The sequence below is a fragment of the Triturus cristatus genome, chromosome 9 (genome assembly GCF_964204655.1).
Source record: "Triturus cristatus chromosome 9, aTriCri1.1, whole genome shotgun sequence".
In the NCBI taxonomy this organism is placed as follows: domain Eukaryota; kingdom Metazoa; phylum Chordata; class Amphibia; order Caudata; family Salamandridae; genus Triturus; species Triturus cristatus.
The window spans coordinates 1,186,139,877-1,186,164,763 of NC_140592.1; the positions used below are offsets into that span (position 1 = coordinate 1,186,139,877).

A 24,887-nucleotide genomic window follows, 5' to 3' on the forward strand; every position below is an offset into this window, starting at 1 on the left:
CAGAAGTAAAATTCGTTCTCAAGAAACCTACCAAGGACCCCAGTGGCCTTAAAAGCTATCGGCCCATCTCCCTGCTCACCTTCATCACCTAAGTCCTGCAAAAGGCCATCTATCACCTGCTCATGCAATACCTGGAGAACAACCTCCCAATCCGGATTCTACTTCAACCACAGCACCGAAATTGCAGTGATTGTAGCCACAGATGACATCAGAACCATCCTCGACCAAGGAGAAATGGTGGCTCTGATCCTCCTCAACCTCTTAGCAGCATTCAACACCATATCCCACCACACCCTGATCAAGAGGCTAGATCACATTGGAATTCAAGGAAACTCCCTCAAGTGGATTGCTTCCCTCCGAGCCCAAACACATTATCTGCGGTGTTCCTCAGGGCTCATCCCTCAGCAACACTCTCTACAACACCTACATGACCCCCATGGCCAACATCATCAGAACCCACAGATTAAACATTATATACTGCACAGACGAGACCTAGCTTATCCTCTTGGTCTCAGAAGACCCTACCACCACAAGGGCCAACTTCAGCAGATGTATGACAAGCATCACTGGCTGGATGAAAAACAACTGCCTAAAACTCAACATGGACAAAACAGAAGTGCTGATCTTAAGCAACAACCAACTTGTGGTGGCCAGCAGAAATAGGCTCCTCACCCACACCGATCAACCATGCAAGAAACTTCTGAATAATACTAAAACGCAAGCTAACCACGATCAATACAGTCTTCTCTGCATGCTTCCTCACACTTTGCTTGCTACAGAAGATCTTCAAGTAGCTCCCCATCAACACTAGATGCACTGTCACCCAGGCCCTAATCGCCAGCCTTCTTGACTATCTCAACACACTCTACGCAAAAATCACCACCCACCTCCGGAAGGGACTTCAGACCATTCAGAACTCGGCAGCCAGACTCATCCTCAAACCACCCTAAATGGATCCACATCACCCCTCACCTCAGAAAACTCCTCTGTCTCACTGTACAGTAGAGATGCCAACTCAAGATGTTGATCCACACCTACAAAGCCCTGCACAACCAAAGTCCAGTCTAACTGAACCACCACATGAACTTCCACCAGCCCTCCAGACACCTGCGATACGCATCCCTGTCCCTCGCCCACACCCCTCTCATTCGTTGAAGCAACAGTGGAGGATGTTTCTTCTCCTACCTTGTGACAAAATCCTGGAACAACCCCTTCTGCACCTTCGAACCACTACCTCTCTTTTGGCATTCAGGAAGGCATTCAAGTCCTGGCTGTTCAACTGATCTCTCTGCAACTGCTGCTTCCTCAGCGCCTGGATACTCTCCCAGGTGATTAGCCATGCTTTCGAAATTCGCTGATTTGATTGAGCGCTTGATATGTTTTCTTCACTGGTGTCTCTTGCACTGACGTGGACTGTGCTAATTGCATAAGACTACACTGATCTATTTTATGCATGGGTATCTCTTGCACTGTTGTGGACTATGCTCATTGCATTTGGCTGCACTGCTCTCTTTTCTTCACTGTCGTCTCTTGCACTGTTGTGGACTGTGCTCATTGCAGAAGGTTGCACAGATCTCTTTCCTTCACTGGCGTGTCTTGCTCTGCTGTGCACTGTGCTCATTGCATAAGAGAGCACTGATCTATGCTTTTGCTATGGTGTCTCTTGCACTGTTGCGGATTGTGCTTTCCTACAGATACCTTTACAAACTGAAATCAGAGTCAGCTGCTATGTGAAGATCATTATGCTGCATCTTTGGCTCCACTTGCACCCATGCACGTATGGATGGAGAAAGAAAAGTCAATAGGAAAGAGGAAAGGAGAAAAATGATGGTAGTAGGATACAAAGCAAGAAGGCAGCAAAGGTGAGAGTAAAAGCAAGGAACATAGGAAAAATAAGAGAGGGTAAAAAAAGAGATGCAAAGAAACTACAGGAAAAAATCAAGCTTGGAAATGTGGACCGAAAAGGTGATAACTGATAAAACAACACGGAGACACTTAGAAGAAAACACACAAAGATTACAAATGAATTCAGAGAAGGCAGAAGTAGAGAAATGGAAGAAAAAATAATAAACTAAAAAGATAGGAATTAAAAAAGAGATTAGCAAAAATAAAGAAAACTGTCATAAGATAAACATAAATATAAAGAAAAAGTCTATATCTGTATGATGCCTGTTAAAATGTAATTGGGAGGTTATCGGCTGTGATAAATAAAGCTCCGATCCTCAAAAACACACACTAATTTGACATCCAACCCTGTGATCCTTCATAATCTGATTTGGTGACTGCCCCTGGCTATAGGTTCGACCGGACAACGGACCATTGGTGGCCACCAACTGAAGCAGCCTCCATGGCGGTGGGGAGCACGCACAGCCTAGCGGATCACCCTTTCAGACATTTTACACCATCTGTACAGGAAGTCTCCGTGAAACTGTTACAAGAACAAGAGGTGAGGTATATGGCGTTGTATCGGGCCAAACCACAAATCTGGGACAGACCCAATGTTTTTATAGATTGCAAAATGGTGTTCAGATTCACAAAGGCAAGGTTTGGCAAAATCAAAGGCTCCGGAAATTCACGGGACATGACCTGGGTAGGCACAGAGAAGAGTCACCTACCAGAAATATAAACTGAAGGAAAGTGAGACTAGCGGAGAGCCTGACGCATTGGGTGGCCCAACCCTTCCTGCTGACATGCAGAGGAATTCCCCTCCTTGGGAATCTTCTTCGTAGTATTGTGTGTGGTGGTAATTAAGCCTGGGCAGAGTTCGCGGAGTTCCGTTATGAGGAACTCAGCAAAGTAAAAAACAACTCTGCCACGCTACGCAGAGCCCTGCGAGCAGCAGAGTGCGTTAGATGAATGCCATTCGCGGTGAATTTCAGTGCCAGATGCTTGTCTGCATGGTACAATCATCGCGAACTGCACCATGCACAGCGCAAGCGGGCGCTGCTTCCTTTCTGCCGCTCGAGTAGATTTTTACTTGAGGGACAGCTTTCTCAACACGAACGGACAGTTTCTCAACGCGAGTGGTCGTGAGAATATGTGACCACTCACAATGAGAAATCTGACCGCCCAAGTTGAGAAATCTCGCTGGGAGGTTGATTTTTCCACGCTCGCCATCTTGATGTTGATGATCGCGAATAAGGAATCTCTCGCCTGGGAGGTGGATCTTCCTCGCTTGCCAACTTACGCTGATGAACACAAGCGAGGAGAAAAACTCTGCTCCGCGAACAAGAGTTTTTGGGAACTCCGCGAGTGGAGTTCACTGCCCAAACTTAGTGGTAATGCTTTTCAAGCTTCAGCCTTACGACAATACGCATGCTAACCCTCAGGTGCTAAATAGTGTGTGTGGGGATGTGGGACCAACCACGCACCTATGTGTACGGAATAATTGAATGAATGAAAGAAGTGCTTGTAGAGCGTGACCAGAAAAAGAACATCCAGGCACTAAGAGAATAGACAACAGGATGGGCGAAGATTTAAGCAAAGCTGAAGAGACAGGTTTTTAACTTTTTACAGGGCTTGGTTTCTGAGGTAGAGAGCCAGAGATCCATCAGAATGGAGTTCCATTGTCTATTGGCCACTTGAGTAAAAGACTGGCCATCCAACCTGAAGCAATAGATTTGTAGCCGTGGATGAAACTATGCTAATTCAATGCTTAAAAACCCTGCTAGAAAATAAGACATTTGTGTTGAGCAGTTTTAGAGTGTCGGTGTTGTAGAGTGTCCCACCAAACTTTCAGCAAGTACAACGCTCTGGAACCCAAGGTTAATGGTAGTAGACACGTGAGCCTGCTAGTTCTATGAATAGGATAAAAGAAGGAAGGGTTATTTGGGAGTCCATAGCGGTAATGGGATGAATCAGAGAGTGGAGGTAGGTGATATATTCAAAGAGGTATAGATTGAGCCATTTTCAATATATTGTTGATATTAAAAAGTTTAGATGGTAAAAAATAAAACCAATTTCATAAAATCAACATCTGTTGAAACTTTCAACAACAAACCCTGATATATATCCTGTCTTTGAATCCATATTCTGATCCATAATGTTTGGCACATGTGAATATGTGCAAATAAAGTGCAAGAGTGCTTGTTATTTATGTCCTAAGTGCTATTAGTGCCCAAAATATTCACCAAAGTCACGTTAGTTTATATAATCACCAAATGCGTTTCATTTTTAGTTTGTGTGTTTTATTTTCAGTACTCATTGCGCGCAAGGGTATTGGAGCCCCAATGCCCGGTGGTTGGATATCTGTCGCTTATGCCTAGATGTTGCATGGTCTTTCAAGGGTATTTGAAATATGACTTTCATCTGGTAGTTTGGTTTTGGTTTTCTGTTATTTCTATTTCTCTGCACACTCATTATTGCATATTGCCAATGATATCGGTATTAATACCCGATTAGTGCAAAATGCAAGTTGTGTTAGATAAATAGTTAAATATATAAATATATAAATATGTGAGCATAAAATTTGCTAATTCATTGGCTTAAGTGCAAATTGTGCAAATTCCTTCTTGATGTAATGATGCAGAGTGCAAATTTACTCATGAGTCCATCTTAGGTTTCTATCCATATAGCCACCAATGTATAAAGATATATAATATTATTGAAAAAATCATCATCAAATGAATGACTACAATACTATAAAGAATCATAGTAAAATACTAGACTTAAAACAACTATATACATTGTTAAATCATCCATAGATAAAACCATGATAAGACCCAGGATAAAACTTTGCATATAAATTAACAGACCATTTCGATAAAAATGCAAATTTTTTAAACTACCCATTCAAAAAGCCAGTTCATAAGCAAGTGTACATATCCTCTGTCACGTTCAGTCCTGTTGGATGTTTGGAGTTTAACTCTAAAATGTATCTGGTTTCAAACTGACGTAACCGTTATTCCCTGTTGGCCCCTCGTCTACTTGGTGGGACCGTATCAATCACAAAGTATCTGAGGTCTTGGCTTCTCAAATTATGTTGACTTTTAAATTGGCATGCCACTGGGTAGGTGTTATCCTGATTACTAATTGCCCTAAGGTGCTGTAAAATTATTTTATGCACCGGTAATTTGGTGCTCCCTACATAATGTAGGTTGCAGGGGCAAATTAATATGTATACCGCAAACTCGGTTTTGCACGTTAGAAGTTTGGCTATTTTAATACTTCTTGTGCTAAATGGAGTCATATAAGTTGTTCGGTTTTCTCCCTGCTGACAAGCCTTACAGGTTTTACACCTGAAGAAGCCCTTATGTATCTATAGCCAATTCGTATTTTCAATGACTTCTGGGCTGGTTTTCACCAGCTCATCCCTCATTGATAAACCTCTACTGTATGTGATGGAAGGTCGAGTTGGTAAATCCTTCCCTATGATGGGATCACTTAGTACCATGGGCCAGTTACTTGAAATGATTGATTCAATTTGCTTATGTTGCTGGCTATATTGTATGATTATTCTGAACTCCACACTAGTTTTACTAGCACTTACTAAAAGTTGTATCTCGGGACTTGACTCACTAGGGTGGTTTGTTGAGAGTAGTTCATATCTGTCCCGACGCATAGATTTCAGGATGGCATTATCAATCACTTTCCTAGAATACCGTTTCTCTAGAAACCTCATCCTGCTTGAGGCCTGAGCTTCCCTTAAATCATCATCATTGCTGTGAATCCTCCTCAGCCGAAGCATCTCCCCATAGGGGATGCTGTTAATTAGACGCCTGGCATGGGAGCTGCTCGTATATATATATATATATATTATCTACTGGCGGTCGCCAGTAGATAGTTATAGTTAGGACCCTGTTTCCATAGGAAATCCGCAACATTCTATTTGGAATAACTTTGGCGCCGGTAGACGAATCCTCGCGAAATTTTCAAAATAGGTGGGGCGCTCCGCTCCGCTCCTACCCTGAAAGTCTCGGGGGGATTCGTCAAGCGGGGGCTGAGATAAAAGGGGGGTCCCAAAACGCGTTTTTCCCATGCATTTTTCCATAGGACCTTTAGACACAGCTACAGCCCGAACGGCTGAACAGAGTTACTTGAAATTTGGCAGAGAGGTAGTCCTCAGGTCAAGGAAGTGCCTTTTGTAGGTCTGGTGTAAATCTGTTCAGTAGTTCCTGAGAAAATAGCATTTAAATCAATATATATATCTGAGCCAGCTTACGGTGCGCTTACCGTGCGCTTACGGCATATGAACTTCTCGAAAATTTAAAAGCTTACCTTTCACAACGAAGTGCATAATATGTCCTCCATGTGCGCACGGTGCGCGAAGCGCATTGTGCGTACATGGCCCATCCGCGCACCGTGCGCGCACGGAACGAACTGCGTTAAGTGGGCGCGCACGCCACGAATGGCGTAAAGTAACTTAGCATTTAAAAAAACGTACAAATTCACTGAAAAAACCATAGGTTTCACACACGTTATAGTTAGGAATTAGCATTTAAAAAACCTTGCAAATTCAGTGAGAAAACCATAGGTTTCACACATGTTATAGTTAGCTGGACATTTTACTGATAAAAAACCAATGAAATTCCCCCGTTATAGTTAGTGCAGGCAACTATAACTCACGCGACCGCAATCCTCTGCTGATGACGTCAGATATTACATCACTGTATTTAGACACCTATTTACCCATGTCTTCTTCCATTAATCTTTAGCTATACATATATTACAAATATTTATTTTTCAGAAAGACACATATATCATCAGTGATGTAATATCTGACGTCATCAGCAGAGTATTGCGGTCGCATGAGTTATAGTTGTCTGCAGTAACTATAACGGGGGAATTTCATTGGTTTTTTACGAGTGAAATGTCCAGCTAACTATAACATGTGTGAAACCTATGGTTTTTTAAGTGAATTTGCAAGGTTTTTTAAATGCTAATTCGTAACTATAACGTGTGTGAAACCTATGGTTTTTTCAGTGAATTTGTACGGTTTTTTAAATGCTAAGTAATGTTTTTATTATTATTTTTTTTTTCAGGTTTTACACCGTGCGCGCACCGTGCGCGCTCTGTGGGCACTCGGTGCGCTTCACGCACCGAGCGCCCACGTTTCGCAGTGCGCGCAGGGTGCGCGCACCTCGCGATTTAAAAAAAAAAAAGATTTGTTTTTTCTCCCTTGGGGGTCGTTCTGTGACCCCCTGACCAAGGCTAGGGGGTCAGGAACTGTCCACTCTGCCCCCTTTTCACCTTCTCCACCTTTGTTTTTCACCCCCTCGGACTGCGAGAGACAAAATGGCGGCCGACACTTCCTGGTTTCGACCGATTCGAATGTTTACCGACATCTAACAACCAATCAGAATTGCGCTCGCGCACGGCAGGGTGCGCGCACCGTGCGCGCACGGTGCGCGCGTATAGATATTGATATGCTTTTAAATGCTATTTTCTCAGGAAATACTGAACAGATTTACACCAGACCTACAAAAGGCACTTCCTTGACCTTATGGCTACCTCTCTGCCAAATTCCACGTAATTCTGTTCAGCCGTTCGGGCTGTAGCTGCGACTAAAGGTCCTATGGAAAATTGCATGGGTAAAACGCGTTTTGGGACCCCCCCTTTTTCTCGGCGCCCGCTTGACGAATCACCCCGAGACTTTAGTTTTGAAAATTTTGCGAGGATTCGTCAACCGGCGCCAAAGTTATTCAAAATAGAATTTTGAGATTTCCTATGGAAACTAGGTTGTAACTATAACTATCTACTGGCGACCGCCAGTAGATAATATATATATATATATATAGGAACAACTTCTGGCCCTCGGACTCAACTTTTGCCCGGAAAGCAATTTTAATTATTCTACAACAAGAGTAGACATTTTTTGCTTTATACGAAAATTAAAATTAAAAAAATTCTTCATGATCAAAACAGGTTTGGAAAAGAAAAAGAATACTTATGATATGACAAATCAGGCTGGATTACAAGCCTCAGATGTGCAAACATTATTGACTATGCATGAGTTGGCAAATAATGAGATCGAAGAACCATCACTGTCAACACAACAAAAATTACGCACTATTGACTTACTTCAAAAGGGTGCAGGGGAAAGCCCCTATAAAGCGAAATCTACATTCTTGCCAATTATGCCTAAGGATGCTGTGGATATCTTCCATGAACGTGTTATAGATGAATTAAAGAAACTGCATCGTCAAGTGAATTATAAAAAAAGCAAACTAAACTTGAACCAAAGACATTATCAAAACTTGATGAAGAAACTTAGAGATGATAATGAAATCATTGTGAAAAAATCAGACAAAGGTGGCAACATTGTTCTATGGCCTAGATCACAATATACACAAGAAGCTATGCGACAATTGAACAACACTAGTTGCTATGAGAAATCCACAACGCTAGCTTACAACAAAGCGAAGGAATCATTAAAGAGTGAATTGAAAAAATGGAAACAAGAGGGACTAATTTCTCCAGATGAATATCTATTTATGTTCAATGAACATCCGGTCCATCCGTTTCTGTATTTATTGCCAAAAATACATAAAGGTAAGGTTCCAGTCCCTGGTCGCCCTATCATTTCAGCTATTAAAAGCATGACTGAACAGGTGGGACGTTATGTTGATTTCTATCTACAAGATATAGTGAAGACATTGCCTTCCTTCATTAAAGATACGGGAGATTTCATAAACAAGCTAAAGGATATTTCATGGAACAATGATTGGATTCTAGTAACTCTTGACATAGAATCGCTTTACACGAGTATTCAGCATTCTAGTGGGATAAAAGCCATTGAACACTTTTTAAGCTCTAGGCCATGTGAATATATGATGCACAACAAAATGCTGTCTTCTTTGATTACTTGGTGTCTGAATAACAACTATTTTTTATTTGGAAAAGACATTTACAGGCAAATACAAGGTGTCGCGATGGGGGCCTGCTTCTCCCCTAGCTACGCGTGTCTGCACGTGGGCTATTGAGAGGAGCAGGTCCTCAGAACGGAACATAGGGAAATGTTTAATACAAGAATTGTGCACTGGTTGCGGTTTATAGACGATGTTTTTATGATATGGAATGGAGATTCCAAGAGTGCAGAGGATTTTTATTAGTACTATTAATATGAATTGTTTTAATCTACATTTTACATCGTGTATTAGTCCCATCAAAATTGAATTTTTAGATGTCTGCATTCAAATTAAGAACTGTGACCTAGTCACCACTGCGTTTAGAAAGCCTACAGCAGGAAACGCTACACTACACGCGACCAGTGCACATCCGAAACATTTAATTACTAGCATTCCCTATGGGGAAATTTTGAGACTCAAGCGTATTTGCAGCAATTCAGAGGACTTTGAAAAATGCCAAAGTGAAGCCCTAATTAGATTAGGGAAAAGGGGTTATTCGAACAAAATACTAACAGAAGCAGTTGTAAAAGCTAGTAAGAAATCTAGGGAATCTCTTTTACCACATACCCCAGATATTGAAGGACAGAACACCTTATCGGAAGAATCACCGAGACTTATTACGACATTCAGTCGTCAGGAAAGAAAGATCAGAGCCATTATGAATAAAAATTGGCCCATTGTCCTCACCGATAATGTCCTCAATAGTACACTGCCAGATAAACCCACCATCACTTTTAGAAAAAACCAGTCAACAGCAGATAAACTATCTAGAAACTGTCCTGAACTTGCACAGTCTACTTCATGGTTAAAACCTAGAAAAGGTTTTTTCAGATGCACAAGTTGTCGTGCATGTAAATTTGGTGTGAATACTACCAAATACTATTCCCCATTCAGGGAAAATGAGGCACAAATTAATGGTAATTACAACTGCCGCACTGATTTCGCAATTTATGTACTCACATGCACCTGTGGGCTTCGGTATGTGGGAAGTGCTAAGCTCCAGGTGCATGTGAGAATCCTACAACACCTTCGTGCTATCATCAATAGCGATCCGGCATATCCGGTCGCCCGTCACTTCAAAGAAGTCCACAACAAAGACATTAATTGCCTTTCTTATTATGTGATTGACTCAGTTTTAGCTTCACGTAGAGGAGGAAATCGAGAAAAAATACTTAGACAACGAGAAACAAAATATATTTTAGAACTTGATAGTAAACATCCCAACGGTCTTAACAACACATACCTTTTTATAGTTTTTAACTGGGCTCAGTTTTAATATGCATGATAACATTAGACCTGTATGGATTAGGATGCATCTTACAACATTTTATAAAGATGCAGTTGGAGACATAATTTTTGTATTATCAAGGACACTCTTGTTTCTATTACTACTCGTATTTCCCAAACTTTGTGTCTAAGCTATTCGCTTCTGAACAATATGTGCTGAATTGTTATTTTGTTCCCAATCAATAATTCGTATTGACACTTGAAACTTTTTTTTTAAAATGTATTTGCACTTGACACTTTAATTCACTAGGAATATTTTTCTTATACATCTGGCTTGTATAAACATCAAAAGTTACTTCTCAATTTTTAACTTACGTTTTTAACTTTGAACGGCATCACTTTGCACAAGCGGATCCACATTCATGTGGCGATTTGCACATCTCATAATATTTTGCACTAATCACAGCTCAATTTGCACATGCATATTTTGCACATACATAATGTACATTTATGCACATACGTTGGACATTACTCTATACATTATAAATAATGTTGGCAAATTGCATATATAAATGTATTCAGACATAACATGCCAACCATCAAAATACAGATATATGAATATTAATTGTTCACAGCGTAATTTTGAAAAAGGTTAATTTGCACATGCCCAATTTGCACATCTAATGTTGCTCAGTACATATATTTTGTTGCATATTTATTCATTGCTGCTATAGAAGTTTTGGTTACCATTATTATTTTTTATGAGATGTTCATCATTTGTGAACTTAAATACTGTGATGCAGAAAGATAACGTATCGGTATTCATACCAGTGATTGTTACAAAAAAAGTAAGAAGAAATAGTGCGAAAAAAAGCCTACTTGTATAGTATGTTGTCACTTTCCATTATCACGTGGTGTCAAATGTAAAAAAACAAGGGAGAAAAAAAGAGAGAGAAAGTATATATACTTGAATTGTACCGCCATTTCATTATGTGATCAAGGGCACCAGATGCCCGAAACGCGTCGTGAGGAACGACAAGCGAATGTAATGAGCAAATAAATCACCTGTGATTGACGAGCTTTCGCATGGGACGTTGTTTTTCTTGTTCGCCGCCAGGAGGTACAGGAAGATTTGTGATATATATATATATATATATATTATAAGTCCAAAGATGCGGCACTCGGGAAGGAGATAGTTTTAAACAGTGCTTTATTGAATTGCACAGCTCAACCAACGCGTTTCAGACTAACGTCCTTGCTCACGGTTAGTGAGTCCTTCTTCTATGGCACTATATATACCACTAGCCCTGATATGGCATTGTGGGAAATGTAGTGCATACAAAACAAAGTTATACAATTTGTATCAAAAGAAAAACAATCATATATTATGATTGACAGATGGATGGATTAGCATCAACAATTCATGGTATAGTACCTACGACGCAAAGGTATACATGCAACCTAGTAGGATAAAGGACCATTGTATAGTACAAAATGTCATCTGGCGGCGGGATACCTTGACTTTAGAAGTAAAGAATAAATAAATAAGAGAGAGTACGGAATCAGTGTTAAAGGTTCAGGAGGGAGGGAAGGAAAGGAAAATTGAAAACAGGGGGGGGAGAGAGAGAAAAGGGAGAAAAGGAGAGACGGGATAGCTACTAATATCTCAGAGTAACGTTTGTTGCTGAGGGAAGTTAATCTATGCCAAATGTACATAAAGTTCTTCATCATTGTTCATCCCAATCGGGGTCTTCGTTTGTAATCTAATAATGTAGCGGGATTCCAACTGTCGCAGTTTTTTAGTTCTGTCGCCACCCCGTTCATTTAGCGTGATCGTGTCGATTCCATAGTAGCACATCGCACGCCAATCTCCTTTTTGGCATGCTAACAGGTGTTTCGCAGTTGCGTAAGTAGTGTCCTTATTTTTGACTGCTCGGATGTGTTCCAAAATACGCTTTTTGAGTGGGCAGATAGTGCTACCTACGTACTTGTGACCGCAGGTGCATTCAATGATGTAGATGGCAAATTTAGTGTTGCAGGTTATTCTTTTGCTTAATGTTATGATGTTTCCATTTGGCTCCGCAATATGTTTCACATTTTTTCCAATTTTGGTTTTATTCCGCTTGAGGATGGATTCAGTATATCCTCTTTGTTTGAGCCTGTCCATGGATTCGTGTATTCGGCTCTCTGCATCTTCTGGTTTGGAGCAATTTCGCTTGAGTCTTATGAATTCTCCAAAGGGAATACTGTTCAACAAGGGTTTAGGGTGAAAGCTGGTTCCATGTAAAATGCTATCTGCCCACTCAAAAAGCGTATTTTGGAACACATCCGAGCAGTCAAAAATAAGGACACTACTTACGCAACTGCGAAACACCTGTTAGCATGCCAAAAAGGAGATTGGCGTGCGATGTGCTACTATGGAATCGACACGATCACGCTAAATGAACGGGGTGGCGACAGAACTAAAAAACTGCGACAGTTGGAATCCCGCTACATTATTAGATTACAAACGAAGACCCCGATTGGGATGAACAATGATGAAGAACTTTATGTACATTTGGCATAGATTAACTTCCCTCAGCAACAAACGTTACTCTGAGATATTAGTAGCTATCCCGTCTCTCCTTTTCTCCCTTTTCTCTCTCTCCCCCCCCTGTTTTCAATTTTCCTTTCCTTCCCTCCCTCCTGAACCTTTAACACTGATTCCGTACTCTCTCTTATTTATTTATTCTTTACTTCTAAAGTCAAGGTATCCCGCCGCCAGATGACATTTTGTACTATACAATGGTCCTTTATCCTACTAGGTTGCATGTATACCTTTGCGTCGTAGGTACTATACCATGAATTGTTGATGCTAATCCATCCATCTGTCAATCATAATATATGATTGTTTTTCTTTTGATACAAATTGTATAACTTTGTTTTGTATGCACTACATTTCCCACAATGCCATATCAGGGCTAGTGGTATATATAGTGCCATAGAAGAAGGACTCACTAACCGTGAGCAAGGACGTTAGTCTGAAACGCGTTGGTTGAGCTGTGCAATTCAATAAAGCACTGTTTAAAACCATCTCCTTCCCGAGTGCCGCATCTTTGGACTTATAATGTGGTTTTCCGTGGCCAGGATCCGGCCCGTCATGCAGAGCACCCGCTGACAGTGTGCCCCGGAGTTTTGGATCCCTTTGACTTGGATATATATATATATATATATGTTTTTTTCAGTGAATTTCAAAGGTTTTTTAAATGCTAATTTGTAATTATTTTCTTCTTGAAACCTATAATTTTTTCAGTGGTTTTAAATTATCACTTCATTGTCAACCTAGTGAAAACAGCCAATATCCCCAGTTTTCCAGCAATAGCTTCCCCCCAATTTTTTTTTGTCACAAATGAGAACAACAACTAACGGTAATAATATACAGAGTATACGTCGCCGTGCATTTTGCGATGCAGGGCGCGCGACGAAATTCGTTTTATTTATTTAATTGTTTACTTACCTCCAATTATCCATATTCCGGTGTTTAGTTCCCCCCACCCTGCCCCTCCCCCGCCCCGCCTTGCCGCCCCACGGAACTCCCTCCACGGGCCGCGGCTATCTGTACTATCTTTCAGATGTGGGAGCTTGAGGGTGCACTATGTCCCGGCACGTGGTTGGAGACACACTGGTGACACAAAGGTGAGCTGTGAAGATTTTTCTCCAGTGTCACTCTCACTCTTTCTCTCTCTCTCTCTTCCTCTCTCCTTTGATGGACGCATGACGCAAAATCTTATCTTGCTTTTATCTAACAGACTCTGATTCACAAATTGACGTCCCCCCCAACACCACCAGAGCTGAATACGTGTAGAACCTGCGATGATGCGTGGCCATCCTGGCAATCAACATTCATTCTGAAATGTGAACTCCGTTGACCGCGTGTATTGAGGCTGAGGAGGTTCCTTCGGCACGTGGTCGACTCTCTTCGACACACACCGGTGGCGGAAGGTGAACAGAGAGGCTTGTTTGCGCAGCAGCGGGCACTCACCTCCGGCCAGTGGGAGTGGATGAGGTGCAGCAGCCTGGATGCGGAGCGGCAGGCAGTCAGCTCCGGATAGTGGGAGTGCATGGGGTGCAGCAGCCTGGGTGCACAGCGACTGTTATACACCTCTGGGCAGTGCAAGTGTATGGACTACAGCAAACTGGGGACCATAATATCAAGAACGCCGATAACATTATCATAGCTTTAGCGGCAGGAAACTGTCGCTAAAGCGGCGATAAGTGGCTTGATAATATGCCCTTGAGAATTCCCATAGAAGCCCAGGTTCTGGTGTGAAGGACATCAAACTTGGGCTTCTATGGGAATTCACAAGGGCATATTATCAAGCCCCTTATCGCCGCTTTTGCGGCAGTTCCCTGCCGCTAAAGCGGCGATAATGTTATTGCCGTTCTTGATAATATGGCCCTGGGTGCGCAGCGGCTGTTAGACACCTCTGGTCAATGGAAGTGGATGGGATGCAGCAGCCTGGGTGCGCAGAGCCGAAACAGAGAATTACGCATGTGCAGTTGTATTTAGTCTGCAATTACTAATTCTATACTATCTTTCAGATAACTAAACTTGAGGGTGCAGTATGTCCTGGCACGTGGTTGGAGATACACCGGTGACACAAAGGTGAGCTGCGAATATTTGCTCCAGTGTCAACACTCCCTCTCCATCTCTCCATCTCTTCCTTTCTCTCTCTCTCACACCTTCTCTCTTTCTCTGTCTCTTCCTCTCTCTCTCATTCTTTCTTTCTCTCACTTCCTCTCTCTCTCTTCCTCTCTCTCACACAGTTTGTTTCTTTTCCTCTCTCTCACACTGTTTCTTTCTCTCTTCCTTGTATCTCACTCTTTCTTAATATTTCTCTCTTCCTCTCTCTCACTCTTTGTCTCTCTCTCTTCTGCTCTCACATTCTTTTTCCCTCTCTCTTCCTCTCTCTCTCTTCCTCTCTCACACTGTTTCACTCTTTCTCTCTTCCTCTCTCACTCTTTCTCTCTCTCTCCTCTCTTTCTCTCTGTCTTCCTGTCTCTCTCTCTTTCTCTCTCTCTCTTCTCTCTCACACTGTTTCTTTTTCTCTCTTCCTTGTATCTCTCTCACCCTTTCACTCTCTCTGTCTTCTTCTCTGTCTTCCTCTCTTTCTGTCTTCCTCTCTCACTTTCTCTTTCGCTCTCTCTCTTCCACACTCTCTCACTTTCTCTCTCTTCCTCTCTCTCACACTGTTTCTCTCTTTATAACTTCCTTGTATCTCACTCTTCTTTGCTGGACGCATAACGCACCATCTTATGTTTCTTTTTGTCTTGCAGGCTGTGATTCACAAATTGTCGAGGGATGACACGCCATGGCTGTACATAGTTTTATTTGTTGTTGTTTTCTTTTAATAAAATATTTTACAAACATTGTTTTATTTGTTGTTGTTTTGTTTTTATAAAATGTTTTATATGTAAATCCATACATGACCAAGATTCTTATTTGTCCAACCTCACAAGCATCTTTTTTATTAAAACTGCAACACCAGCCGATTTGTTAGGCTCCACATTTAAAAACGTTCCTGTTACATTTGTTTGTGAGGGGTGAGCGGGGATGGCAGACAAGCAACTGCTGCTGGGGGATGTCGGAGTACGGTTGGGTGTCTGACCGGCATCATCGTTGCCTCCATTGCATCTCTTCTCAGAGAGATGCAAACCGGCGGCCTGGCTCGTAAAAGTGGGGGCCCGAGAAGTCGCAGAGGGAGACTTGCGGGCCCATGAAGGTTGTTGACAGTATGCTAGTGTTGTGGGAATAGTGTGCATTACCTGCTGATGTGGTGGGAGGCAGCATGAAAGGGGTATCTCTCACAAACAGAGCTGCGGTATGTTTTCAGAAATGCCTCGGACAGATGCCAGCGGACGGACTGAATCACAAAATGGCTTTTCAATGCTCATATAGTAAGACTTATGAACGTTTTGGGACCCCCCTTTTTCCTCAGCCCCCGCTTGACGAATCACCCCCAAACTGTCAAGATAGGAGCTGATCTAAAAGTGCAACTTTTTGGAAAATTTCATAAAGATTCGTTAAACGACGCCAAAGTTATTAGCAAATGCTTTTCCTATGGAAACTAGGTTGTAACTATAACTAATAACTACCTACTGGTGACCAGTAGGTAAGATATATATATATATATATATATTATCTACTGGCGGTCGCCAGTAGATAGTTATAGTTAGGACCGTGTTTCCATAGGAAATCTGAAAATTCTATTTTGAATAACTTTGGCGCCGGTTGACGAATCCTCGCGAAATTTTCAAAACTAATGGGGCGCTCCTACCCTGAAAGTCTCGGGGTGATTCGTCAAGCGGGGGCTGAGAAAAAAGGGGGGTCCCAAAACGCGTTTTCCCCATGCATTTTCCCATAGGACCTTTAGTCGAAGGTACAGCCCGAACGGCTGAACAGAATTACTTGAAATTTGGCAAAGAGGTAGTCCTCAGGTCAGGCATGTGCCTTTTGCATATATGGAGTCAATCTGTTCAGTATTTCCTGAGAAAATTGCAGTTAAAAGTACATACATATCTATAGCCGTGTACCGTGCGCTCACCGTGCGTGCACGGTGCGCACACCCTAACGTGCGCGAGCGTAATTCTGATTGGTGGTTACATGTCAGTCAACGTTCGAATCGGTCGAAATCAGGAAGTGTCGTCCGCCATTTTGTTTGTTTTGGGTGAGACAGTGAAAAAGAGAGGTGGCGAACGTGAAAAGGGGGCAGGGTAGAGAGTTCCTGACCCCCCAGCCTTTGTCAGGGGGTCTCTAAAGGACCCCGAAGGGTGAAAAAAACATTTTTTTTTTTAAATGGCACGGTGCGCGTACGGTGAAAAACCTTTAAAAAAAATATATAATAATACATACATAACTTAGCATTTAAAAAAAACGTACAAATTCACTTAAAAAACCATAGGTTTCACACACGTTATAGTTAGGAATTAGCATTTAAAAAACCTTGCAAATTCACTTAAAAAACCATAGGTTTCACACATGTTATAGTTAGGTGGACATTTCACTCTTAAAAAACCAATGAAATTCACCCGTTATAGTTAGTTGAGAAAACTATAACTCGCGCGACCGCCACTCTATCACAAGGATGATGTCATCAGTGATGTCATGAGTGATGCCACTGACCATGTCATGAGTGATGTAATATGTGACGTCATGAGCAGAGGATTGCGGGCGCGCGAGTTATAGTTATCTCAACTAACTATAACGGGGGAATTTCATTGGTTTTTTACGAGTGAAATGTCCACCTAACTATAACATGTGTGAAACCTATGGTTTTTTAAGTGAATATATATATACACACACACACATGGTTAGATACACAAACATTATGCTTCTGCAATTATGTGTACTATTGAAGATACCCATATGTACATAAGTGTATTGTTATTTACAAGCTGGGGCATTCCCATTTTAGGAAAATATATGAATTATTTTTTAATTATATATGTACATACCAGATATGACCCTATAGAATGTATTGTCATTTGGTAAAATAAATCTGTAAGCATAAGCTCATCTACTGACATGTTGTGATTATATTGACCTGAATGTATATGATTAGGATGAGTTATAATTACATAATTATAATAATATAATTAAATATATATATTCTATAGAACATTTACCATACACCCCCATTATAGGAATATCTGGGAGTCCCTTACGCATTACGTGTCAACGTTAAGTGACAATGGATCAGGACACCACTACTAGGGCTGTTTCGAATTGGTGGGATTGTTTTTGCAGTTTCAGTCTGCCTATTTTGGAAAGGTGGGCGGACACTATGGGGGTAATGGTGGACTGCGGTCGATATACGCGAGCTGGGATTGGAATACTGGCCCTTGGAGCACTCATTCCACCCCATGCTACTTTTACTTGACGTCTGATTTGTTTGTCCACCAATTCCATCAGTATGATAATATGTTTGACTGTAACCCTATGTAATGATCCTGGACAGTGGTGTGTAGTGTAATGATATATGCATACTGAATAAAGAATGAGCCACTTTTCGACACCTAAAGGCATATTTATGAGCCCCTTTGTGTCGCACTTGCACTGACACTGTAAGCGCTACATCAGGCATTCCAGCAGGCTAAAAGAGGAAATAAAAAAGGCAAAGAAATTTAAATATTTACCTCTATAATTCGCCAGAGCTGCACCAAAGGCTGGCTTAAACTTGGACCCCCCTGATCTTTCAGCTCCTACTCCACAATGTGTCCAAACCTCAGTCAATCTTGCTCATTGGGCCCTTTACCTTGAATCTGCGACTGGAAGAGAAGCAGCATAATGCCAAAGGTAGGTCTGGGCCGGTGTGCTGCTTCCCCAACCAGCAGGTGTTGTAGGTGCAGGGCACGCTGCACTCAAACGGCTGCATAAGAAGACCAGAAAGAAGTCCTACAGCGGGCGTGAGTGGGGTACCACAGGTCTGTAGAGTGAGTGTTACTGGACGCATTGACCATTCGATACTAATATTATGGACTAGGGAACCACAGATACTGGCTGAGAGAATGGGTGATGTTAGTGTTTTACATCACATACTGGGACATTGTTGACACTGGCTTGGGTAGTATTTGTGGTTTACATACTGGTGAATTGTGGATACTGGCTTGGAGAAAGGGTAGTAGTAGTACTTTACAAACTGGGGCATTGTGGACACTGCATTCTGGGAGGTTAGTACCTGAACATACTGGGGCATTGTGGATACTGGCTTGGAGAATGGGTAGTATTAATACTTTACATACTGGGACATTGTAGACAGTGTATTCTGAGCAGTTCATACCTGAACATCCCAGCGCATTGGGGTTGCTGGCCTCAATGGCGACTGATCGTGGTAGGGTGGAAGTGCGGGTGGGAATACAAAAATAAAAACACAAAGGAAAACATGAAAAAACATAAAATATCACTTAGCTGACATTGCGTCCTTTGCCATGCACCTCTCCCGATCCTCGGCTGGGGCACACAGGCTCCCAGATGCCGATCCCAACACTGCTCTCATGCTGTGAATATTATTACCCAACATGAGAGAAGCACTGTCATTTGTCTGAGTTGCCTGGTTTGGCGCTGAGATAGGTCTATGGAGCCTGTGTCTGTTCTCCACCCGCTGTACAACCCAGCTCGGGTTGGAGAAATGCTAAGTGTGCATGTTGGTTTGACCGTCATAAGATGGCCAGCCAAACCGACACGCCCACTTAGCAGTGCCCATCCCTCCTCATCCCTGAAGCCCAGGATGGCCAGGCCCAGACCCACCCTGTGACTCGGCTGGCTCAGTGAAAATTAAAATGATAATAAAATGTTATTATAGTTTTTATTTTTCACTGTTGCCTCTGCTGGGCAGCGGCAGTGGGGAGGAGCCACCCCCGGCTGGCCCCAGCATACTATTTACACTCTCAGTTTTGAAGAACCCTGTTCTTGCTCTGTACTATCCATGATGAGGCATGATAGACAGTAGTCTGTGGGTGGAGCATTGCACCCTCTGGCATGGGTTAGTGCTCACAAGTACCAGCCCTGGGAAGCTGCTGTAGTGTTTCTGGATAAGGACCTGAGAAGAACACTTTACATACTGATCCATGGTAGATTCTTTCTTCACCATGGAGCTTTACATGCTGAGGCCCCAAAGGCCTCGCTAAGACGATTTAACGAAGGACCTCTAAATGACATTAGTCCTCCCTCAGTACTGCCTGTAAAACCTCTTGCTTTAGGGCCAGTGTATCTAAAACATTGTGCCATTCTTCACATTATCTCCAAACTCTTCTTGGCTGGGGCGGGTGACGGATCCGCCCACACTCTCATGAAAAGAGCAGAACTTGTGCATGACACTCGCCCTCTCGGTGTAATTTAAGGATAATATTAAAAACCCCAGTGTTGTTTTGTTTTCCCAGCGCATCTCGCCCCCCTGCTGCGGGCTTTTCTCCCTTAATTATAATTTCCTTCTCTGGTTACAATTATAGTCCACAGCCTTTTCCCTGCCAAGTCATCTATGCACGATGAGGAGAGAGGCCACTTGCAAGTTTTCCATTGTTTTCTGCCAAGTTCAATCATGGTTTTGCACCAGAGACAGAGGACAGATAACCACTGCTGCTCTGTCTTCTTTTTCAACGAGTTTCCGGCATGGCTTTACTCCAGCTAATAAAAAACAGAGGAAACGCAGAGTAAAACGAACACGAACAGTGCATGTTTACACAGCAGCATTGCAAGGAGTGGTGTTAGAAGTATAGAACAGTGATTAAAGTGTCGGAGAACCTTCCATCCCTTCCATTGGCTTCATGAATGCTGCTTGCACGTGCATATATAAACCCCTAGTAAATCCCAGATGGACTGTAATACACCGAGGGCTAATGCGATTGGTTGAGCAAGAAAGAATACGTTCAGGATTGGACTTTAGCCAAAGTACTCTTCATATGACATGTTCTTCATATGATGTTTTTTTTATTGTTTGCTGCTGGTAGAAACCAAGAGGGTGCTTTAGAGCCTGATTAAGATTTCGGTCGGAATTGCTTGCGACTGACATCTCTGCGGTTTCGGAACTGACGGACCTCGGGTCGGTGGTCCGAAGCCGCAATTACAATGCGACTGCACATGGTCAACTTCAAACCAAAGATGTCGGTCCGTAAGCCTCTGACGAGCAGTCGGAGGCTTACCGACCTACATCCTAATCATGCCCGTAGTGTGTTGCAGGCTTGACTCCATTCTGCCAGGGAAGTGTATGTACCAGACCGCGATATATGTAGAGATCTCTGACTGCCTGACGAGATCTCTAGGGCTTCGGATGACCTTCTGCCACAGAAGCTCCTCTCAAGAGACTGTAGCTTTGATGAGCAGCTGCCATGTTTCATGTGGATGCTCAGCAAACTTTTTTGTTTTTTTCTAGAAACAAACTCCCAAAAAAACAACAAAAGAAACCAAATTTCCATGACACCCCTGGAAACTTTCTCCCAGGGTGTGCGGCTCATATTTATTTTTACTGTTCGTAAGTACATCAGAATGTCCACCCTATATAGGACGGATGGTCTGAGCATGTTCGAGCAGTGGCCCAATGTTCCTAGGGCCGTCGGTCCAAGTACTCTGTCGGCAGAAACATGGCAGTCCACCTGACTCTAAATAAAAATGGCGGACAGTGTACTCTGCCACATTTGTGGCATAGAAGACCGTCTACCAAACCTTAAATAACCCCCACTTCTCAGTGTTGGCATCACATCAAAGCTTTTGCTAAACCATGGTAAAAAGTCATGCAATTCAGACCTTATGTCCTCTTATGATGATTCATTGTATTTAGTGTACTGCCTGCTATAAATGTTAACAAGCAGAGGCTGATTAAATTGGATAGCCCGACCGGTGAATACAAGTTCCATCTGTTTTGTTGTAGAACATCTAAGAACATTTTCCTTTGAAAGTAGCAAAGCAAATCAAAAAAAATTAAATAGTTCAGATGATAAATACATAATTCAGGATGAGTATAGAAATACAACTAACATGCAAACTGTAGTGTGCTACAAAATGCTCTGTGCCACTAGGTTTCGCACATCTATCCGTGAGCGCTAAACACCATGTTTGTAATCAGTTATCTGTGGTTTTCTACAGCCCACTGCCAATCAGGCGAAAAATGTGTTACCAGTTGATATTGCAATCAACCTGGTTGGAACTGAGTTTGCCTTCTTAGAAGAGTTTCTGGGGGAAGGGGGGCGGGGGCTACCGTTCCTCTTCCTATTTCGGATTGTCATGGCCACTGTCTTCGGGCAACTGGCCAGGTACTACCTCCTCTGGGCTACTCTCCTATGGCAACCATACTTATTCTCTCCAGATGACCCTGGAAACATAGAACAGAGATGAAGAGGTGGTAGGTGGGACTAAATGTGTTCTCCAAGGGCAGCATCCTTTCTCTGTCTTGCAACTACCATACTTACTAACATAGATGTTTGTCATTAGCTAAAGTTAGTTCTAATGACAAGTCTACACAAAGCATCTGTTGTGCTCACCCATTTGGATGTTTGTAAACAATACTGCAAAAACGATGCAAAAAATTCTGGTAACATCCTAAAAACACAAAAAAATAAACACAAAGTGGCCACCATGTGTCCCAAGACACTAGGCTTAATTTAATAAGGGAGACCTGTGGGCATCATCTCTGGATTCAGAGACTGCACCCAAAAACACAGAAATAGTGGCACCACCAAGGGTCTGAGAAGAGGGGTCCTCTGCAGGGTACACTCACCATTACATGGTGGGGATACCAATGGAGGCCTCCCCATCACAGTGCACACCAGTTTTGTTCTAGGAATACAGCATTTGCAATTTTGAGGGGTCCCTCAGGATCAGAGATTGTACATACTGTTGCAAATAGTTTTTAAAAAAAGACAAGTGAACATGCAAGGATAAAGCAAAATGAAGGTTGACACGGCACAGGTTCATAGCTGGTCCAAGGCATTCGCCCATACCCCTGTGTAATCATTTAACAAATCAGTGAATTTTGGGAGTTGTAGACTTTCTGTGTTTGTGTATCTCAGTTGGGTGAGCACTCTTGATAGAAATGACCAGTGAAAGGAAAGCCCAGGACTTAATACATGTCTGGTGTGTATAGTGGTATGATAGACAGTGGACCCTGGCACATTGTAAATTGGTGGATTAAGTCCCTGGGGCGAACTAGGCCACCAGGTACTTCCAGTATGCGCCAGGGAGCTGCGTTGCAGAGAGGTGTTGGGAGGCCACGCCCCTTTTTACACCTCTCTTCAACGCAGCTCTGTGGCGCCTACTGGAGGTAGCTGGTGGGCTAGTTGGCCCCCAAGGACCCTCAGGACTCAAGGGGATTTAATCCCCCAAATTAAAACCCGCCATGGGGCGCGTTTGCACAGTGGTGAAGGGAGGGGGCGGGGCCTGATATGACGTGTGTACTTATGTAATCACTCCGCCAAAACTGAAACACTTATAAATTCACCATGCACTCTCCTTGCAGCACTCTAATCATCCAGTCACTACCCATGCATTAATGCAATGACTCATGCACTAACTCATGCACTGCTACAATACCCTGAGCAGAACCCATGCAGTCCAGCCATCGCCCTGTCACTACCCATGCACTCCTCCAATCACTCAGCGAGCACCATGTACTTATCCAATCACTCCGCCAAAACCCAGGCACTTATAAATTCACCATGCACTGTCCTTGCAGCACTCTAATCATCCAGTCAGTACCCATGTACTTATACAATGACCCAGGCACTAACGTAAGCACTGCAACAATCCTCTGAACACTACCCATCCAGTCCAGCCATCGCCCTGTTAGTACCCATGCACTCTTTCAATCACCCAGCCAGCACCATGTACTTATCCAATCACTCCACCAAAACCCAAGCACTTATAAATTCACCATGCACTCTCCTTGCAGTACTCTAATCTTCCAGTCAGTACCCATGTACTCATGGAATGACCCAGGCACTAACACATGCACCGCTACAATCCCCTGTGCACTACCCGTGCAGACCTCTAACCACATACACAGTTGTGATGTCACTGACCATGTCATGAATGATGTAATATGTGACATCATCAGCAGTGCATTGCGGGTGCGCGAATTATAGTTAGCTGAACTAAGTATAACGGCAGAATTTCTCTGGTTTTGTACGAGTGAAATGTCCAACTAACTATAACATCCCTGAAACCTATGGTTTGTTCAGTGAATTTCAAGGGTTTTTTAAATGCTAATTTCTAACTATAACGCCCCGGAAACCTATGGTTTTTTCAGTGAATATATATATGATGTGTGTGTGTTTGTGTGTGCAGAAAAAAAGTGTTTGTACCTACCTATACATTTTTAAGCAAACCTTCACCACAAAAATAGTACATTTTACAGGAAATTATAAATCCTTTATATATAAAATTCTTCTAACTACTCTGCTGCCACACAAGTAAGAAGTAATAATCAACAATTTTTTAACTACAGGAATATTTCCAGAAGACCTAAAAAAAGGCATACATACGCCCATTGCTAAACAAAACAAACCTAGGCCTGCGTAACCCCAACAACTAGAGATCAATTACAAATGGAGATTTTCTGGGCAAACTGATAGAAAGAGCAGCATTCACCCAAATGTCATCATTCATTGAATATATTTCCATACTTTCAGACTTCCAAACAGGATTCCATCCAGGAAGAGGCACATAATCTGTCCTCATTGCCATCTGGGATGACCTTAAGAACACATTTGACCAGAACGGGGTTACTGCACTACTTCTCTTGAACTCAGCTGCATTTGACACAGTTGGCCATGGCACTCTAACACAAAGACTCTGCGAAGTTGGCATAAAGGGGACTGCTCTCGACTGGACCACACCCTATATTAAAACATAACAAATGTCAACCATACCCTCCCTTTCTCATCCAAACCGTACTACTTCACCCAAGCAGGGGTCCCTCAAGGCTCTATCATCCCACTCATGCTTTTCAACATCTACATGAAGTCATTGCCAGCACTGATCAATGATTTTCATCCCACATGCTATAACTATACAGATGACACACAAATACTCCTTAAACAGGAAAGTCCCAAAGACATTGGAAACTCACAAATATTCAGTTGCCTTCGAGCCGTGGATCAGTGGATGACATGGAGCTATCTCAAATTGAATGCTTTCAAAATAGAAATACTTACGTGTAGCGCCCCACTCGCCACCTGACCCGATGCCCCCGAAACACCGCCTAAAGTATCTAAGGAAGTAAGAAACCTCAGAATTACCATGGACTCCAAGTTATAAATGAATGCCCAAGTGGACAAACCAGCAAA

General features: G+C 42.5%; 1 long non-coding RNA gene across 3 annotated transcripts in view; it reads right to left on the reverse strand.

The window, feature by feature from the left end:
• Window positions 1-24,887, reverse strand: part of LOC146799598 (uncharacterized) — a 98,983-nt gene that overhangs the window by 68,729 nt on the left and 5,367 nt on the right. For 2 of the 3 annotated variants that reach the window (XR_014968952.1, XR_014968950.1), the window contains exon 2: window positions 24,756-24,811. The exons of the other annotated variant lie outside the window; for it this stretch is intronic. This is a non-coding gene — a long non-coding RNA (uncharacterized LOC146799598). The remainder of the gene's footprint in view (window positions 1-24,755; window positions 24,812-24,887) is intronic. 3 annotated transcript variants of the gene reach the window in all.